The following is an 8,869-nucleotide window of genomic DNA, read 5'->3' as shown; positions in this document are numbered from 1 at the left end:
TCCTGCCTCAGCCTCCTGAGTAGCTGGGATTACAGGCACGCGCCACTATGCCCAGCTAATTTTTTGTATTTTTAGTAGAGACGGGGTTTCACCATGTTGACCAGGATGGTCTCGATCTCTTGACCTTGTGATCCACCCGCCTCGGCCTCCCAAAGTGCTGGGATTACAGGCTTGAGCCACCGCGCCCGGCTAAGTTTTAAAATTATTTGTAGAGACAGGAGGCCTTACCGTATTGCCCAGGTGAGCCAGGGTGCCTGGCCCCTTCTCTGTTTTTTGTTGTTGTTGGTATGGAGTCTCACTCTGTTGCCCAGGCTGGAGTGAAGTGGCGCAATCTCGGCTCACTGCAACCTCCACCTCCCAGGTTCAAGCGATTTTCCTGCCTCAGCCTCCTGAGTAGCTGCGATTACAGGTGCCATGCCCAGCTAATTTTTGTATTTTTAGTAGAGACAGGGTTTTCCCATGTTGGCCAGGCTGGTCTCGAACTCCTGACCTCAGGTGATCCACCTGCCTCTGTCTCCCAAAGTGCTGGGATCACAGCCGTGCACCACTGCGCCTGGCCAAGAATTGGCCACATTGAATCACAAAGACTCCAGGCTCTTTCAGGCCCCAGAGGTGGCTGCACCAGCTTCTAATGCCTTCCGCCAAGGTGCTGGGGACTCACTCCTCCTTGGGTGGACTCGTTCCAGCTACTCAGGAGGCTGAGTTGGGATAATTGCTTGAGGCAGGGAGGTCCAGAAAAGGCTCTTACAAAACAATAAACAGAAGCAGATGACAGGGTAAAGTCTGAGGAAGGAGGGGCCAGGCACGAAGGCTCAGCTGTGATCGCGCCACTGCACTCCAGCCTGGGCGACAGGGTAAGACCCTATCTGAAATATACCAGCCTGAGTGCGGAGACTGCACTCCCAGATGCTCCCGGTCCTGAACTCCCCACCCTCCACTTCTCAACCTTGGTAACCCCCTGTCAACTTGATTTCAGAAGTTCTCTGATCTGCAGGTCACCCTCCTGGTGCAGGCTGATGACAGAGCAGTCCCCTTTCTGGTGTCCGGCTGCCTCCAGATTTTCGCCTTTCACTGCATAGCCAAGGGATGGAAATGTGACTGTGGCCCTCCCTCACTCTAAATCCTTCCATAGCTCCCTACTGCCTGCAGGAGAGAGCCTAAAATGCTCAGCCTGGCATCTGGGGCTCTTCATCTTTGGCCTCCAAGTGAATCCCCCACGTCCTGTTTGCTTCCTCTCCCACCAAGGACCTGGTAATCTAGTGAGTCCCAGCTGCTGGAGTTTCCATGCTTTTGCACTGGCTTTTCCTTTTCCCTGGAACGCCCTTCCCCCTGTGTCCATCTGGCCTCTCCAAGCTCACCCTCCCACGAACAACTCACGTGGCACCATTTGGGGAAAGCCTTCCCCAAGGACACCCCCACACTTCCTACAGCAAAGTCCCCTTGAAAGAATCCCTAGCTCTCTTATCTCACTGTATGACGGGTGTGGGCCTGGCCGCCTCACCTTGGCCTTGGTGACTGAGCCCATCAGCCTGTCTGATAAGGAGCCCAGCCTGAAGGAAACACAGCCAAGAAAGACACTGAATCCCAAGGGAAGGACTGGTTCCATATCCTTAGAACCAGCGACAACTGGCATTCGCATGACACCTAGTTTTAGAAGCCAGTCTCTGTTTGATTTCTTCCCGAAGGGGTTCTTGCCACTTACAAAGGGATGCCTAATACCCAACCTAGTACCAGAAGTGGGGAGTTGAAATTAACAGACTAATGTGGAAGTGCTGACTCAAATTAGATTTCCCTGATTCAGCCGGGAAGAGGAATGAGCATCGCCTTCCATCACTCCATAATGTTCCTTGCAATGGACCAGCTCACCAGACACTGATCTCTCCACCTCCTCCCCGTATTTATTTATTTATTTATTTATGAGCCAGAGTCTTGCTCTGTCGCCCAGGCTGGAGTCCAGTGGCTTGATCTCGGCTCACTGCAACCTCTGCCTCCCAGGTTCAAGTGATTCTCCTGCCTCAGCCTCCTGAGTAGCTGGGATTACAGGTGCTCACCACCGTGCCCTGCTAATTTTTGTATTTTTGGTAGAGACGGGGTTTCACCATCTTAGCCAGGCTGGTACTGAACTCCTGACCTCGTGATCCACCAGCCTTGGCCTCCCAAAGTGCTGGGATGACAGGCATAAGCCACCACACCCAGTCATGCCTGGCTAAGTTTTAAAATTATTTGTAGAGACAGGAGGTCTTACCGTATTGCCCAGGGGAGCCAGGGTGCCTGGCCCCTTCTCTTTCTCTCTTTTTTTTTAATCATTATGGAATCTCACTCTGTTGCCCAGGCTGGAGCGCAGTGGCGCAATCTCGGCTTACGGCAACCTCTGCCTCCCAGGTTCAAGCAGTTCTCCAGCCTCAGCCTCCTGAGTAGCTGGGATTACGGGCATGCACCACCATGCCTGGCTAATTTTTGTATTTTTAGTAGAGACAGGGTTTCCCCATGTTGGCCCGGCTGGTCTCAAACTCCTGACATCAGGTGATCTGCCTGCCTCGGCCTCCCAAAGTGCTGGGATTACAGGCGTGAGCCACCACATTCAGCCTCACAATTGGGCCTGCTGAACTTGGAGGACAGGCTGGGGTGGGGGGCTGCTGCAGCTGGACGTGGGGACACCCAAGCCGCCGTGGCCTCCGTGGAAGCTGTCCCCTGCCTAGCCAGTCCTTGGCTGGAGTTCACAGTTAGATCACACTGCCCCAATTAGCACGCCTTTAAATTTAGCTTTCTCCCCCAGCCAGGGGACTCCGGGATTCAGGGGAGGAACGCTGGCTCTTTCGAGGAAAAACGCTGCATCACTCATTCTGGAACCACAGCTGCTGTCTGTTGCGCCATTCTCGATTCCTTCAGTGAAGGGCCTCTTGGGGCGAGCTGCTTTGGGTGCCTTTGATGGAAAACCCTTGCCCCGTCTTCCTCGTCCTTAAGATGCAGCCGGGGAGGTTGCTCTCCAGCCACGCTTGCAGGTTTCATCCGTGGAAACTGGATCTGTGTCACATCGGCCTTAAAATCTTCCCGGCTGGGCGCGGTGGCTCAGACCTGTAATTCCAGCACTTTGGGAAGCCTGACCAACATGGCGAAACCCCGCCTCTATTAAAAAATACAAAACTTAGCCGGGCATGGTGGCAGAGGTCTGTAATCCCAGCTGCTTGGGAGGCTGAGGCACGAGAATCACTTCAGCCCAGGAGGTGGAGGTTGCAGTGAACTGACATCAGACCACTGCACTCTAGCCTGGGCGACAGAGAGTAAGACTCAAAAAAAAAAAAAAAAAAAAAAAGCTTCCCATGGCTCCCACTAAGCTCAGCGCAGCTCCCGGCACTTCACCACCTGTACGGTCCAGTGGTTGTCCCCTCTGCTTCCAGCTTCTCCCGTCTCCCAAAACCTCCAGGCACAGGCAACCTCAGGACCTATGCACGTGCTCTCCCCAGCTCTTCTCAAGGCCAACTATTTGTCTGCACATTCAGCTTCTCTAAGAGACCCTCCCTGGCCAGCCCATCGTGGCCACCCTTAGTTACTCTATCGTCAAAGCCGGAATCCCTACCTGTTATCCTGTCCCCTGCATTACTGTCAATCTCACTGCGTCCTTGCTTCCCACGGAAGACTATATGTTCCCTGCTAGGGTAGTGATCAGGCCTGGCTCTGGCATCCATTTATGTCTGAAGCCTGGAATAGAAAAGGCTCTTACAGAACAATAAACAGAAGCACACGAAAGGGTAAAGTCTGAGGAAGGAGGGGCCAGGCACAAGGGCTCACGCCTGTAATCCCAGCACTTTGGGAGGCTGAGGTGGGAGGATTGCTTGAGCCCTGGAGTTCCAGACCAGCTTGGAACTCACCACACAGTGAGATCCTGTGTCTACAAAAAAACAAAATAAATTAGCTGGGTGTGGTGATGCATGCCTGTAGTCCCGGCTACTTGGGAGGCTGAGGCAGGAGGATCACTTGAGCCTGGGAGGTCGAGGCTACAGTGAGCTATGATTATATCACTGCACTCCAGCCTGGGCAACAGAGCAAGACCCTATCTCAAAAAAAAAAAAAAAAAAAAAGAAAGAAAAAAGAAAAAAAAGACCAAGGGACATACACATTATTGCAGAAGACCCTGTCTACTCAAGAGCAGCCCCCCAGTCTCTCCTCCAGGACCCCTCTTCCCTTCATCCTCCGTGACCTCATTCTTGAACTCAGAGCCCAGCAAACTGTCTCTATAAAGGGCCTGCTGGTCCCTGTCCCAACTGCTCAGCTCTGCCGTTGCAGGGACACCACAGATAGCACAGAAGCCGAAGACCATGGCTGCATTCCAAGAAAACTTTACTTACGGACATTGAAATTTGACTTTCATATTACTTTTTTTTCTTTTTTTGAGACAGAGTCTCACTCTGTCACCCAGGCTGGAATGCAGTGGCACGATCTTGGCTCACTGCAACCTCTGCCTCCTGGGTTCAAGAGATTCTCCTGCCTCAGCCTCTTGAGTAGCTGGGATTAAAGGCACATGCCACCACGCCCGGCTAATTTTCATCTTATTGGCCAGGCTGGTCTCGAACTCCTGATCTCAAGTGATCTGCCTGCCTCAGCTTCTCAAAGTGCTGAGATTACAGGCGTGAGCCACTGCACTTGGCTGCATTTTTCTTTCTTTTTCTTTTTTTTGAGCAGAGTCTTGTTCCGTCACCAGGTGCCAGGCTGCAGTGCAGTGGCGTGATCTCGGCTCACTGCAACCTCCACCTCCCGGGTTCAAGCAATTCTCTTGCCTCAGCCTCCTGAGTAGCTGGGACTATAGGTGCCCGCCACCACGCCTGGCTAATTTTTGTATTTTTAGTAGAGACGAGGTTTCACCATGTTGGCCAGGATGGTCTCGATCTCTTGACCTCGTGATCCGCCTGCCTCGGCCTCCCAAAGTGCTGGGATTACAGGCGTGAGCCGCCACGCCCGGCCCTGGCTGCAGTTTTCAATCTGTTAAATTAAATGTGCTGATACTCATGGCACGTAATTAGCTCTCAAGAAGTGTTTTAAAAAAAAATAAGACCAAAATATATAAATAGAGCTCCTCAACTCAGCAATGAGCCCCTTCTTATTGGCATAAACAGTAGATGATATTTATAGACTGTTTCACTGTATGCTGAAGACATAGCAATATGGTGTGCTCAGGGGTTGCTGTTGCCGTTTTCATTGGCTGTTTTCAAGGTATTTACCTCCATGTTTCCAAGTAATGTGTTTGACACATCTCTTGATTTATCAATTGGATGTCATCCATTGACTTCCTATTCTGGAAGGTCAAGATTTAGCTCTCTTAGGCGTTCTGCTCCCCCAGTAGTTAAATCACAATTTTTGCTTACATGAAAATTCAGTGCTTACAGTATATATTAATATAAACATTACTTACAGTGGAGCAATGGATACTAAGAACATGATTTTCTGGGACCTGCTTTTTTATTTCCCTGGAGTTAGTCGTCGCCTTGGTTTTATGTGTCTGTGGCTCTCTCTTTTCCCCAGCCTCTCCACCAGTACTGACTTCTCCACTAAGGACTGGTTGCTCCTCCTGCCTAGCTGTGATCCTGGCCCCTCTCTTCTTTAGCACAAGGGGATTCTTGGGATGTAGCTCCTGTTTCTTAGTTTGCTTCCTGGTTTTAGGGATGTGCAACCCCTAGTGTTTCCAGAGAAAGTGTTTTTCTCCTGCTCTCCCGGGTAATTGGTGGTTTGGCTAAGGAGAGTATTGTGGGGGGATAATCTTCTTTTGACCCATGTTTTCCAGCTTCTAGTCTTGGGCAGCTGAATGATCATAAGTTGTCCTGTTTCCTCATCCTTTGCCTGTCTCATGGTTAATTTCTCTTTCTCTCTGGAAGCTTCTAGAATCTTCTTGTTCCCTACATCTGCACTTTCACAGTGGTGGGTTTGGTGTGGGTCTGTTTTCAACCGTTGTGCCAAGTACTTGGTGGGCTCTTTCATGTGTTCTCTTCCTGGAAAATTTTCTTGAATGCTATCATTGGTGATTTCTTCCACTTTGGTTTCTCTGGTGTCTTTATGGAACACATTGTTGTCATAGGGTGGACTTCTTGGATTGAGCTGCTCATTTTCTTGCCTACCTTCCTCCATGCCCCCATTTTCTACTTTTTCTTCCAACCCATTCTATTGACATTTTAATTTTGACTATTTTTTTTTTTTTTTTGGAGACAGGGTCTCACTCTGTTGCTTAGGCTGGAATGCAGTGATGCAATCACAGCTCACTGTAGCCTCAACCTCCTGGGCTCAAGTGATCCTCCTGCCTCAGCCTCCCAAGTAGCTGGGACTCCAGGTGCCTGTCACCAGGCTAATTTTTTTAAATTTTTAGTCTCACTATGTTGCCCAGGCTGGTCTCAAACTCCTGAGCTCAACCCATCTGCCTGCCTCAGCCTCCCAAAGTGTTGGGATTACAGGCATGTGCCACCATACCCAGTGGCTGATCAGAGTTTTAATTTCCAAGGGCTCTTTCTGGTTCTTTAATTGTTCCTCTTTAAAAGACAAACCTGGCTGGGCATGGTGGCTCACGCCTGCCATCCCAGCACTTTGGGAGGCTGAGTGGGTGGATCACCTGAGGTTAGGAGTTTGAGACCAGCCTGGGCAACACAGTGAAATCCCATCTCTACCAAAACACAAAAAAAATTAGCCAGTTACGATGGCGTGCACCTGTGGTCCCAGCTACTTGGGAGGCTGAGGCAGGAGAATTACTTGAACCCGGGAGGTGGAGGTTGCAGTGAGCTGAAATTGTGCCACTGCAGCACTCCAGCCTGGACAAGAAGAGTGAGACTCTCTCAAAAAAAAAAAAAAAAAAAAGTTGGTCAGGTACAGTGGCTCACAACTGCTGTAATCCCAGCACTTTGGGAGGCCAAGGAGGGTAGATCACCTGAGGTCAGGAGTTCGAGACCAGCCTGGCCAACATGGTGAAACCTTGTCTCTACTAAAAATGCAAAAACTAGTCAGGCGTGGTGGCGCGTGCCTATAATCCCAGCTACTAGGGAGGCTGAGGCAGGAGAATTGCCTGAACCCAGGAGGTGGAGGTTGCGGTGAGCAGAGATCACGCCATTGCACTCCAGCCTGGGCGACAAGAGCAAAACTCCATCTAAAAAAATTTAAAAACACAAAAAGAAAAAAGACAAGAAAGCAGGAGGGAACCAGAGCGTTCACAGTCGCTGTTTTGTTTTGTTTTTCTGGATTGTCCAAGTTTTTCATTGTGGGAAAAACCCAATTCATGGGAAAAACAAATTTATGTGGAAAAACACATGTAACATAAATTTTGCCGTCTTATTTTTTTATTTTATTCTTTTTGTTTATTTATTTGAGACGGTGTCTTGCTCTGTCCCCCAGGCTGGAGGGCAGTGGCGCGATCTCGGCTCACTGCAACCTCTGCCTCCCAGGTTCAAGCGATTCTCCTGCCTCAGCCTCCCGAATAGCTGGGATTACAGGTGCCCGCCACCACACCTGGCTAATTTTTGGATTTTTAGTAGAGACGGGGCTTCGAACTCCTGACCTCAAGTGATCCTCCCACCTCAGCCTCCCAAAGTGCTGGGATGGCAGGCGTGAGCTGCCACGCCTGGCTGATGGTTCCTGATGCGTTTCATTTTCAAAACCTGGGAGTGACCATTTCCCACCCAGATGCCTTCTCCACCTTAAGGACGTAAGCGAGTCTTCGTCTGCTCACCCCAAACATCTTAGTCCTAGAAGCTCAACTAAGGAGGCAGCCAGCGACAAGACCGCCAGTGACAATCTTTTCCCAAAGGACCCTGAGCCTGGCCAGGGACAGGCCGCCGGCCACACTGATAGTGACTGGGCCGGGGGGCCTCAGGGCATCCCAGCGGCCGTGTCTCTGTGCTGTCTGTGACCTCACAGAGGCAGCTGTCAGCCTGCCCTTCCGTTTTTGTCTTTCCAGCACCTCCTGCAGGATTGGGCTCCAGCCCTGCCCACACGCCCGGTATCATCCCGCCCACACTCACCGAGGTCGCCTAGCAACCCAGCTCACCGCCAGCATCGGCAGCCGAGGGCCGAGGGTGGGGGGGTGCTTCTCCAGCCCCTGCAGTCTGGGGTGTCTTCCCTCCACCCGCTGGCCTGCTCCAGGACTGCTGCCGGGTAGGGCTGGGGAGGACGGGTCAGGAACGACTGCTTTTCAGGCCCCTGGGCTCCGTAGCCCAGACGGTCCATCCATCTGCACCCAATCCCTCTGCTGTCGCGCCGCCTAAACTTGGTGTTTTGGAGTTGCTAGGAGGGCCGACTTAACTCTTTGTCAGCGGGGCTGGCTGGCATCCACCTGGCGGTGGGAATCCTCTTCGCCTTCCCCGGGAGCCAGGGATGGGAACGGGAGCTGTGGGTGGGAGGCTTCCGAGAACCGCCTCTCCCAGGGTGTAAGGAAGGAAGCAGGCCTGCAGGTACCGCCTGGGGTTCACAGCAGGGGACGAGGTGCCTCCCACCAGGGGGCTGCTGTGATCGACAGGCCTGCCAGGGTGCGCCCCTTCCCCTGTCCCTTCCCTCTGTCCCCATTGCCTTGGCTGAAGTCTCTCCCGTAACGAGATGGAGACAAATGGTGTTCTTTTTATGTTTGAGACTTGTCACCCAGGCTGGAGTGCAGTGGCGCGACCTTGGCTCACTGCAGCCTCCACCTCCCGGGTTCAAGAGATTCTCCTGCCTCAGCCTCCAGAGTAGCTGGGACTACAGGCACCCGTCACCATGCCCCGATAATTTTTGTATTTTTAGTAGAGACGGGGTATCACCTTGTGGGCCAGGCTGGTCGCAAACCCCTGACCTCAGGTGATCCTCCCGCCTCGACCTTCCACAGTGCTGTGATTACAGGCGTGAGCCACCGTGCCTGGCCAAGTAT

General features: G+C 51.9%; 1 protein-coding gene across 2 annotated transcripts in view; it reads right to left on the bottom strand.

Annotated features, from left to right (window-relative positions):
• Positions 1 to 8,869, bottom strand: part of MATK (megakaryocyte-associated tyrosine kinase) — a 43,341-nt gene that overhangs the window by 12,719 nt on the left and 21,753 nt on the right. The window lies entirely within an intron of this gene.

The sequence above is a fragment of the Sapajus apella genome, unplaced genomic scaffold, assembly GCF_009761245.1.
Source record: "Sapajus apella isolate SASKATOON/1434 unplaced genomic scaffold, GSC_monkey_1.0 scaffold77, whole genome shotgun sequence".
Taxonomy (NCBI): Eukaryota; Metazoa; Chordata; class Mammalia; order Primates; family Cebidae; genus Sapajus; species Sapajus apella.
This window is presented reverse-complemented; position numbering and strand designations above follow the sequence as displayed.